Source organism: Mastomys coucha, unplaced genomic scaffold, assembly GCF_008632895.1.
Source record: "Mastomys coucha isolate ucsf_1 unplaced genomic scaffold, UCSF_Mcou_1 pScaffold22, whole genome shotgun sequence".
In the NCBI taxonomy this organism is placed as follows: domain Eukaryota; kingdom Metazoa; phylum Chordata; class Mammalia; order Rodentia; family Muridae; genus Mastomys; species Mastomys coucha.
Genome location: NW_022196905.1, coordinates 183,687,504 through 183,699,947, shown reverse-complemented (window position 1 = coordinate 183,699,947; position 12,444 = coordinate 183,687,504). Strand labels below are relative to the sequence as shown.

The following is a 12,444-nucleotide window of genomic DNA, read 5'->3' as shown; positions in this document are numbered from 1 at the left end:
ATATATATATATATGTATACATATATATATGTAAATACTTGAGAATTTGTTCTATAATATTACAGTAAAATCTGTTTGCATTCAACTCATCAGATCAAGATGAAGACAAAAACAACATAATATTGTAAAACTACCTCAGAATCAACAGCACCAAATCTAAAACCAACAGGTCCTCCAGAACCGATATTTAAATTCTGTTTAAATGCAGTATGTAGTTCAGGATTTGGGTTCAAGATTTCCTTACAACAGGATACAACAAAAACTAAACATTCCAGGCCCCTTTTTGTGCAACTGGGATGGACCAATGATGCTAAAGCTCTTAGCTGCAAAGCAGAGAAATCAAATGAGCCAGCAACAAAGTCAGTGTGAGTCCAGGGCAGAGCCTAGACAGAGGTTCCTGACATCATGGGACTCATGTTTGCCTTGAAGAAGTCTGAGTGGGAAGGTTCTGCTCCTTAAGGAGGGACATTAGATTGGAAATCATTTCCCTGTAGCCCGAGGAAAGCAAAAAAGAACACCTTTCTTCAACATTGGCTTCAGTGAAGTTTAACTAGTGTCCCCTTGCCAGCTCCCACCTGGACTGGAGTCTGAATTTCTATTGTTTTTATGCTTGAAAATCTGTAAGTAGCAACTTTAAATTTAGCATGTGGTGTCTATAGTGCCCTCCGGTATCTAAGGAAACAAATGGCAGTACTTTTTAGAAAAATAAATTCTGAAACAAGGCCTAAGAGTCACCTTACAGAGAAAGCAGTGGCAACTACAATCTAATAAAAATAGGTTATAAACATAGAAGTTGTCATGGGCAATTGCCAACAGAAACAAACCTGTCCCAAATTAGATGTTAGAACTGCCAAATACAGATTGTATTAAAATAGGCATGTTTAATATATTTAAAAGAGTTACAGAAGACATGAGAATTTGAACAAGGATGAAGTAGCTGGCAAACAGGTTCAGAGAAAATACTCGAAATAAAAGGGTCACCCCATGTTCATGCTAAAGACCAAACTCAGGTCCTTTACAACCGCAATATGTGCTTTTAAAAATTAAGTAATTTTTTATGTGTAGGGGTTGTTTGCCTGCATGTATATTTATGTATCACGTCTCTGCCTATTGTTCAAAGAAACCAGATGTGGGTACCCTACCCCCTGGAACTGGCATTTCAGACAGTTGTGAATCTCCATATGAGTGCTAGGAAACCAGTCAGCAATTGAAAGAGGACCCAGGGATCTTACCTACTGAGCTGACTGTCCCTCCAGCCCCAATACTAGGAACACAAGTGATACTTGTAAAGGAAAATGAATAGAAAGGTTAAAAATAGAAGGTTAGATATAGGAAATAATTAATAAATTGACTTATAGAGCTGAGCAATAGTGTTGAAGACAGGACCAACTTGTCTACCTTTTAAATGAATGATCTGCTTCCTTCCATTCTATAAGATCTCATGGGGCAGGAGCTGTACTCTGGTAGGCTGCTTCTCTGTTTATTTATTTCATTTCATCATCATCATCATCATCATCATCATCATCGCCATCATCGCCATCATCGCCATCATCGCCATCACTACCACCACCATCACCATCATGACCATGATCATGACTATGACCACGGCCATCACCATCACCATGACTATGACCATGATTATCATCATCTTGCTCTTTTGAAGCAGGGTGGGACTAGATAGCCTGGAACACAATTTTTAGACTAGGCTAGCCTTGAGCTTGTGACAATTCTGTCTCAGTTTCCATCATGTTGGGGTTACAGACATGTGCTATCATACCCAGTTTAGCTTATTCTTTCTTCTTTCCTTTCTTTCCCTCAGAGTCATTCTTCCTGATTCTGGTACTTCTTAGTGCGGTCACAGATAGCTTCCCCTTTTCCATCTTAACCAAAAGTATTGACTGAATACAGTATTCAAAAGCGAAAACAACAACTTTAGGCTAACAAGTTTTGAATCTTAAATTAGACTGATTAAAATATATACCTTATAAAATGACAAGAATAAACAACTTGAATTGCCTTAAAATCTTTAGATTAATAAAGGAAAATTTCTAAGAAGAGAATATAAGAAAAATGTTTGTCTTATATGAAATTATCCATAGACTAGAAGGAAAGCAAATGTTCCAGACCAAACTTGTTTTACTATATAGCCTTGGCTAGCCTAGAACTTGCTATATGTAAACAATACTGGCCTGTAATTCACAGAAACTCACCTGTCTCTGTCTTCCAAATGCTGGGATTAAAGACATGTACCACCACCATACTTGCCCAGAATAAATACTTAAGAGCAAACTCTAAGAAGATCAGTTTAGTTCATGTGCACAAATGTAAATATTTTATTCACAATTTTAGCACATAAGTGCAGGAGAATGCAAGAATCAATTATGACCATTCTGGGGTTCTTTTAATAATACAATGATGTTTTAATGTTATAAAATTGATTAATGAAATTTATCACACTAAAAGTTTAAATCAGAAAAACCTATGATCATCTCAATAGAAACCGTAAAAGCATTCAAGAAAATTAATCATTCTTATTGTTAAAATGTTTAGAGTTTCAGAAGTAGGAGAGAAGATCTCTAAATTCATAAAATTTACCTTTATAAAACCTAAAGAGAATGCTACCTTGAGTCTGGAGATGCTGTGGCTTTACTGTATATGATGATGAAGCAAACAAGACTTCCTGCTAGCATGGCTTCCAAATCACATTATGATGGCAGTCCAAACCTGCATAGGAAACAAGATTTTAGAGGAGGAAGTAATCTTTGTTAGTATTCATAAAATGTACAATTGTCAGTGTAGAAATCTCTACCCTGCCCAATACAGAAGTGAAAAAGTACAATTGTTAGAAGGATTCTTTGAGGACAGTTTCTGGGTATTAATATAAAAAATCTGCTTCTCTGCAAGGAAGATTTTGAAAAATATAATTTGAAAAAATATAATGTTATAAGAACAGTACATGCATATATGTGATTGTATTTACTTTTCTCCCAGACAGGAGATAAATCTAGTAAAAGCTGTTAAAATCCCCATGGATGTAGTCAAAAAAGCCATCGAAAGAAAATTAGATTGTAAATAATGGTCTGTGGATATTATTGTATGGGAAATACATAACACAATATTGTTCAGAGTTAGTTAGACAATATAGTATATACACTTTGTTATATAGTATATAATCATATTACAAATATTATTACATCATAAATATATTATGTATAATATATTACATATTAGATATTTTGGCTTATACACATATATATTCATTTCTTTTGACATTTCTTTTACATCTTGGTAAAACTTGGTGTGGGCAATATATTTAATTTCAGTACTTCTATGGGTTTATAGTGGCATTTCATTATTGTGTTTTTATTTTTCTAATATCTAATGATTTCCTTTGGAGAATGTTCATCTAAATAGTCTATTGTTTATTATTTTTTAAAACTTGTTATTTTAATACTGTGGAGATAGGAGCTTTGGCATATATATTTGGAAATCATTCTAAGTTCATGGTTATAATTTATTTTGTAGAATGATTTCTTTGGATAAATAGTTTTTGTACACATGATATTCTTAGATATCTTTTCAGATGTTCAAACTTTATATTTAAAAACACATATACATACTCTGAGTTCATATTGAGTATATTTTAATATCTTTAAAAATTATTTGTGTATATATGCTTCCCTAATTATCGGTATGTGCAACATTTGCATGCAGTGTCACTAGAGGCAAGGAAAACATGACAGATTCCCAGGAACTGGAGTTAAAGGCAATGGGTAAGCCCTGCTCTTCCTCCCAGTTCCATCTTCCCAGAAATAAGCCTCAGACTCAAAATATATTTACAAATACTGGCCATATACTTAGGCTCTTCTTTGACTAGAATCATAACTTAAGATAACCTATTTATTTTAATCTACATTCTACCACGTGGATGGTTACCTGTGCTTAGGTAATGTCTCCTCACATATTCCTGGGTGAATCTTCCTGCACATGGCTCTATCTTGGCTCTATGGCAGAATTCTTTCTGCCTTCCAGATGTCCCACCTTCTAATTTCTGCCTAAGCCATAGGCCATTAGTTTTATTATTGATAGGTGCCACATCCATACAGATATAAGATATTTTCTTTACATTTTTCTCAGTTGGGTTTTCAACTTTTAAAGCTATCTCTTATATTTATATTCTTGTACAGAACATAAATAAATTCAGAATATCTAAATTTAATTTTCTATTAATTCTCTTTAAATTTTCACCTTTTGCCATTTTGTTTTTCATTTATTCAGTTAAAGATAATATTTTCTTAAAAAAAGATTTTCTTGCTTAATGCTAGACAGTTAAGACTTACTCTTAATTTTTTTTTCTGACTATAACTTTAGTTTATAGAATATATATGTAATCAGTTTTGGGGATTTTACACAAGTGTGAAGCTTGAGCAGAAATTTTGTTTATTTAGTTAGTCATTTATGTTCAGGGATGTTCGATTGCTTCAGTACCACTGTTGAAAATTCTGACTTTTTGCGCTGATGAGGTGGCTCAGCGGGTAAGAGCACTGACTGCTCTTCCGCAGGTCCTGCAACCACATGGTGGCTCACAGCCACCCTTAATGAGATCTGATGCCCTCTTCTGGTGCATATGAAGACAGCTACAGTGTATTACACTGGAAGCGAGTGGGGCCAGAGCAAGTGGGGCCATCCTGAGTTCAATTCCCAGCAGCCACATGATGGCTCATGGCTATCTGTACAACCACAGTATACTCATACACATAAAATAAATAAATAAAAATAATAAAAAAAGAAAATCTGACTTTTCTACTGGAATAAATTGCCCTCCTTCACTTGATTGGTTTTCTATTCCCTTAAATCCACTTGGAATATTTATATATAGGTTTATGGTGGGCTTCTATATTCTGTTCTATTGATTGATGTAACTAACTGCCCACTTACTAATATCACATAATTTGATTATTTTACATAACTTGTTAAGTTTTGAAATCCTTCCTTCCTTCCTTCTTTCTTATTTTAAAGTGTTATAGTTGCTAAGGATCTTTCTTTGGTTTTCCATGTAATTCAATACATAATCTTGCCTATAACTATAAAACCAGTAATTCTTCCTGTGATTTTGATAGTAACTTTCTAAAATATGGACATCAACATTGAATGATGTAATATATTAAATTTTATAATCCATGTAATTACACATTCTCTAGATACATAGAAGTTCTTTCATCAATATTCTATAGCATTCATCCTACAACTGTTCTACATATTTTCTTCCATTTATGAAGTATTTGATTTTTTTAAAGGAAGTGTAAATGAGATTGCATTAGAAATACCAAAGAGGACCTTGGCCCTGTGAAGGTTCTGTGCCCCAGTGTAGGGGAATGCCAGGGCCAATAATTGGGAGAGGGTGGGGTGGCAGGCATGGGGGGAGGCAACAGGGGTTTGTTTTTGTTGTTTTTGTTTGTTTCTTTGTCTTTTGGAGGGGAAACTGGGAAAGGAGAAATTTACATGTAAATAAAGAAAATATCTAAAAAAAAAAAAAAAAGAGAGAAAAGAAAAGAAAAAGAAATATCAAACAGCACCCATCCTCTCTCCTCTCCCCTGCTCCTTTGGGTCACACTTTCCTTTCCATTCTTTTTTTCATGGATATAGCATATACTCTTATTTTTCAGTGTGTAATGATAGCTTTAAAGAGTTTTGTCACTTTACACAATCTCAATGTTCTCCAAGTTATTTATTGGATTTCTTTGTTGTTCTTTAGATTAGCAGCTCTCCACTGGTCTGGAGATGAATGGTTGGTTGCTTATGTTTGAGCTTGGGATGTGAAAAGCTGATTGCCCTGGTGGAATGTCGGATTTTACCATGGTGATTTAGTTGGGCTGATTTGACAGAGCATCACTTGAGTAAGTTCTTTCTTATATGAGTTCAGCTTCTTGTAAAAATAGACAGTATCTGATAACAAGACAAAATTCTGGATACAAGATTGCCATTCTGCATACAAATGTTGGAAGAAGATTTGTCATGGGAGATTCTCAGTGCAGGATCTTTACCATGATCTGTTTTAGTATCCTGTGTATTATTATTTTTTTTTCTGGTTCATATTCAATAGCAAAGAGTTCTTTAGGCTTCTGTTGAAAGTGAATTTACGGCTTAGACAGAGCTTTAGCTTCTTAAAAACACCACCCCTTTTAAATCAAGAAAACATCATTATTTTAAGCTTTGAAAATTTCATGGATGCACACAATGTTTCTTGATCATATTCATGTTCTTCTCCTCCCAATTTTCCCCAGGTTCTGCTCAGCACATCTTTTCCAGAATCACTATTGTTGGATTGATGTTCCAACCTAGACTGAGGAGCTATTGGTAGTTGATGGGTGCTGAGGGAGGCAGAGCCACTTCTGTGTATGGGGGTTGGCATTGATAAGTTATCCATGCCTCAGTGGATGACACCATACTTGCTGTGGTTGCTTACAAAAGACTAAGGCACTTAAAAAAATTCCAGTATGTAGAGTGGGTGCATCTTGATGTCTCACCCCTTGCTGAAGAATTAATGGCCATTGATGGCTGCTAAGAAAAGTATAATCACTTTTCTTGGGGGAAGAGTTGCTATTAGTAGGCAGCCAATACCTCTTCTGGTAGGGGTAGAGCCTCATGTGTGTCCTCATTCATGGTGGATACTTTTTACTGGTTTGATATCTTGCAGATAAGCACAGCTTCTGTGAGTTCATGTATGTAACAGCTATGTTGTGTCCAGAGGCATTTCACAGCATTCCTCCACATCCTCCAGTCCTTCATTCTTTTTTCTCCCGCCCTCTTCCTCAGTGTGTCCTTAGGCTTTAAGGGGGAAGCTACACATATACTTAATTTTATGGACCAGAGTCCATTGAAAGACCAAGACTTTGGATTCTTGCACTTCAAATTAGCATGTTTTTGCCCTCCTCTACCTTGATTTTGGTATTTGTCTTCTTGGGTGGTTTGTGTAATTATATAGCATTTCCTTTTCTGCTTTCAGGATTTTGAGGCTTTGTTCTCAAAAGGTTTTTTGTTTCAAACAATACTTTTGTATTGTAAAGGTAGGAAGACAAGAGCCTGTCTGGTTCCTGGCACATTAGTAGAGAGACTGACATGGAGAAAGCATAGACATCAGATCAGCTTTTCTTCATCATAGATTCACTGAATTGTCATTTCTGAACTTTCATCTTAGGATTTCTCAACTGAGATTGTTCTTCCAATACATGAGTTTCTACTTCATTCCCATATTATGTATTTTCACCACAGCATATGCAGGACTATTGCATTTTAGTGTTTTAATTATGTGTCCTTTCTCTTTTTCGTTTCTCCCTCCTTTCTTTAATTCTCCTCTTTCATCTATTTCTCTCTCCTACATACTCCATGCCCCCCCCCATTTCTTTTCTTGTACTTGCTTTATACCTTAGAATGTCCTTGAATCCTGAATTCCTGGAAATTTCCCTCACTTTCATGCATGTTGGGTCATTTATGATGTGGGTCACCAGATCCACTCTGAAAACAAACTAACAAAATATTTCATAGTTCTTCATAGTTCTTTGTAAAGAAGTTTCAAATTCAGTTCTGACATTTCATGTACTGTCTTTTGTTTTATTTACACCTATTTCTCCCAATACTCTTGTACAGTGCCTGGTATCAACAACTTAAGGGAGGAGGATTTTTGTTGCTGTAGTTGTTTTTGTTTGTTTCATGGTGTCAGATGCTTCACATCCCATACTTAATTTTGTAGAACATGATGATGACAGAATGTGTGATGGAGAAGATTCTTTACCTCATAATGGTCAAGCAGTAGGCAGACATTTAAAACAAGGAAGGACAAGGCACAACCTTCAAAGACATCTCCCAATTCTTCCAGGTACTTGCTGTATTAATTTTCTACCGTCTTTTTAATAGACATATCAGTTGGGAGTCAGTTGGGGATCATATGAGCCACATAGGATGTTTCAAATTCAAATTATGACTCATCTTTTTCTCCTTCCAATTTTAAGGAGAATGAAAGTTGGGTCTCATTATTTATCTTATGTAACTAGAGATTTCCTTAAAAGCCAAATTCTGAAGGATCAATACAGACACACTAAAAGATGTTTCATATAAAATGTTTTATAAACTGAGAACATGAAAATAAAAACTCTCTCTTAACAGCAAGAACCAGAGTTTATCTAAGCTATTTGAACTTCTTCCGTGTAGATAGAGTAACAATTATATGAATTATATTGCATTCTCCAATATTTCAATATTGTGGTTGATTGTACATATTAATAAGTGCTTTAAACATTTATTTATGTGTTTGTGTTTTTGTATGCATGTGGGATATAAGAAAGAGATATCACTTTTCCTTGGGGAAGGGTGGCTATTAGTAGGCAGCCACCAACTGACAATAGCTCTTTAGGTAGGTGTGTCTCTGTGTGTGTGTGTGTGTGTGTGTGTACACATGCATATCCTAGCAGCATGTCTGTATGTGGGCCATATGTATGCAGTGCCCTCTGTGAGCAGAAATGGGCATAGAATCTCTTAGAACTGAAATTACAGGTGGTTGTGAGCTGCCTCGTATAGATGCTGGGAACCACATCCAGGTCCTCTACAAAAGGAGAAAACACTGTTGAGCCTTTCTTTAGCATTGGTGATACATGGTTTTGATTCAACATCTTGATCTTTTCAGGCTTCCCTATAACTAACTACATAACTTAAGTTGTCTTTGAGCTTATGTCAATCTTTCTGCTTCATCCCTCCAAGCTGGCATAGATCACTACATCTCACTTAAAAATGGTGATTTTTTTTTTAAAAACAAGGACACTGACTATATAAATGTTGTGTCAAACAGTAGAGAATATGTCGATATCAAAAAGAATGAAGGATATTTTTATATGGAATGGAAGGGTCTTTGACATACATTGTTATATAACAAAGTTTGGAGTATGTTATATACTCTAAAACTGTGGAAAAATATGACTACAAATACATAAGATATTTCTGAAAGCATATTCTTGAAACCAGTAGTAAGATCTATGTCTTCACAGGGGAATTGGAAAGCTGAGATGCAGAAAGAGAGTCAATTTACACTCATTTTGGAGTTTTGAATTCTGCATACATCCATTGTGTGTTTTAAAAGGAATGATTTATTTATTTATTTATTTACTTTTAATTTTAGAAAGAATTTGGAAAGAAAAGCAAAGCAATAGCAGCTCAGGCACTGAGGTGTGAATATGACAATAGAAACGGTTTTAAGGATGTGGACTTTTACTGTGTGCAATGATCTATAGCTGAAGCACAGAACAGGCTGCTCTGGACTCCACACAGACACTAACAACCGCTAACAGCCAAAGCTTTCAGAGACAATTCAAGAACTTCTCCTTATTTAGTGCTAAAATATCTGAGCTGCTATCAATTCTTCACACGAGAAATCTTGTATTAGCTTAACAATTGCATGGAAGAAGGTTCTGGATTGTGGAGTAGCCAATCATCTGCAGTGGTCTCCAACTTTGGCTATGTACCAGGCTTTCCTATAACTTAAAAAAAAATTGAATGTAGTACTGTGTGGTCCCTCCCTGGAATTAAGAAATAGAATTTCCTACGTTTGAGTCCAAAAACCACTGGGCTGAAGTTTTTAAAAGGCAGACATCAGGCAAAGAAAAGGGATTGGCTTGGTGCCAGGAAAATTAAATCACATCCACGAGACACCTCTTCTAAAATTAGATGGGTTCCTTAAACTAGAGGTGAAGAGTAGAGTTTCTGAAGACTTTCCATGTGGTTGATGCCAGGACACTATTCTGAAACAATAATTACAGGTACCACTTACCGAACACACACTTCATTTCACTCCACACTAGCTGCTATGGATCTGTTGACTTTCACCCACACAATCTGTTTTACAGATAAGCATCAGAAACTGAGAAAAGATAACTGCCAGCCCGAAGTGGAAAGAAGATCCCTGTCTTAATTACTCTGCTCAGATGCTGTTAAGTCACTGATGGATGCAGACAGAGGGGGAAATCTGAGGCTTTGGAAAACCTGGGGGGAGTGAATTGGGAGGGAGCACACCATTAGCAGACTTTCTATGTACCTCGTCTGCAGGATGCTCTCTGACAAGGGCTGGTCTGGCATTCATTTCATTGCTGTTATTGTCTTAGGCTCCAAGTTGTGCTTGCTTGTGAACATTACCTTTCTTTTCCTGTCTATCATGTTCTATTAGAGTGCTTTAATAGCAGAAAGATGAAGAAATGTGACTGAGTAAAGCTACCCGTGGTCATGGTAAGGAAGTCTGTGTTGCTGTAGACTAGAGTATTCACATTAGAAATACATTGGGACTAGAAGTTCTGTGAGGCAGCTTTCTGTGAAAATACTCATAAAAACAACTGCAAGTAGGAAAGGAGTATTTTGGCTCACATTTCCAGACATCATGGTCCAGAGTCAACTGGCTCCATTGCTTTGGGCAGAATGGGAGAATACTCAGGATGAAGTTGAAAAGCAGGAAATAATAGATAGGTTATAAGAAATATCTTCTGAAGAATTTCTCTAGTGATCCACTTCCTATTTTGATTTATGTGTGTTTCCATGTCCTCATGTGTACAACATGTGTGTCTTCTGTCCACAGAGGCCAGAAGAAGGCATGAGATCTCCTAGAACTGGAGTTCCAGATGGTTTGGGAGCCACCATGTTGGTGCTGTGAACTGAACAGAGGTCCTCCAGTGAACAGGGAGTGCTCTTAACTACTAGAGCTGTCTCTCCAACCTGAAGCCCTGCCTCTTCAGAGCCCATTCAGCTAGAAAGCAACAATAGAATTCATGGGTGACATTAGCAGCCATATGATTCAATCACTGCTCACTAAACCACCAAGTGTACACCACTCAACTTTGGGGGACTTGCCATAGCCAAACCGTAAGATCAACTTGAACAATTGAGCTTCTGTCTACTTCTATCTAGACTATACCTAATTGGCTTTGTCACCTGCCAGGAGGCAAGAACTCAAGCTCCTCTGTCCCCTTGATCTTCTTATCTCCATGTACTCTGCTCATCTCCCCTGACACAGTGTCCCAGGACCTCTTGAACTTGTAAGTGTGAGCCCAGATTCAAAATTTTTCCTATCTCTTGGATTAAATCAAAGTTGCATTTGCAATTAGTAGTGCATTTTGTCTGAAATTCTTTAGGTTGCCTAGTGTATTTTCCTCCAAAGTGAAAGGTTTAAAATTACCATTTTAATACATTTTAACATTTGTATGTGAAGCTTTGTTCCTGGAAAGACAGTTTCCTGAACCCAAGAGAGGATAACTTAGCTCAGCACCACCATCAACATATTCCTGGTATTCTTCTAGTTAGTCCAGGCTTGGCAAACAGCCTCACTTGCTTCACAGTATTACCTTTGCAACATCAACTATTGTTGTGGTAAATTTTTAATCCAATTTACCCAATCAATGAATTCACAACTCAATTAATTGGTATACAAGCAACTAGCCTAGATTAGGCAGATCTATCACTACACTACTCTATTCCCATCTATTAGATTCCATATGACTTGTGATTTCTCCAAGCCACGTGTTTCAGCTCCATCTTCCTTCCACCTCCGTCCTCCTCCATTGTCCTCCTATCCAGTCTCCCCCTCTGTCTCCTCTTTCCCCTTCTCCCCCAAACTTTTCAGCTCCACCTAACCTCCTGCTGCCCAATCATTGGCCTTAGCTTTATTTGAAAAGTTAAGGTGGGAAGAAGGTTCACAAGGCACCTGTGTATGTGATTCACTGCTAGTTAATATCAAAATACAAGACCAGGGCTATCCACAACAACCTATATTGATCTTAGCTTTCATGGAGTTTACAAATTTTGCCCACTATGTTCTTTTCCATTATTTCATTCATTCTTTCTCCCCCTTACCTCCTCTCTCCCACCTTCTTTTTCTCCATTATCTTTACTTTCCTTCCTTAATTATTTTCCACCCTCCTTCAACATCTCCCTCCCTCAATCACTCTTTTTACATCCTTTTCCCCCTCCTCCTTTCCTTCTGAGGCAGGGTTTCAGGAAGTGGCTAAGGTTGGCCTCAGCCTCTTGAGTGTTGGGATTATAGTCACATGCTAACATGCCTCAGTAAGAAGTTCCCTTTTGTCCTCCTTTCGTTTGTTAGAGTTTTTGTTTGTTTGTTTGTTTGTTTGTTTGTTTGAGACAGGGTTTCTCTGTATAGCCCTGGCTCTCCTGGAACTCACTCTGTAGACCAGGCTGCCCTCGAACTTAGAAATCTACCTGCCTCTGCCTCCCAAGTGCTGGGATTAAAGGTATGCACCACAACTGCCCAGCATAGTTAATGTTTTAAAATGACACTTTAGTGTGTGTGTTGGTTCCATGAATCAAATTCAGGTAGGTCCTCAGGCTCAGCAACAAGCACCTGTTCCCACTAAGCCATCTTTCTGTCACATCCTTTCTTTTCCTTTCTTTTCATGT

General features: G+C 36.9%; 1 long non-coding RNA gene across 1 annotated transcript; it reads left to right on the top strand.

Moving 5' to 3' along the window:
• Positions 1–7,820: 7,820 nt before the first annotated feature.
• LOC116071371 lies at positions 7,821–11,145 on the top strand. Its single transcript, XR_004110852.1, has 5 exons — positions 7,821–7,876; positions 9,170–9,806; positions 9,894–9,976; positions 10,211–10,269; positions 10,613–11,145. It is a non-coding gene; the product is annotated as an uncharacterized LOC116071371 (long non-coding RNA).
• Positions 11,146–12,444: the final 1,299 nt, after the last annotated feature.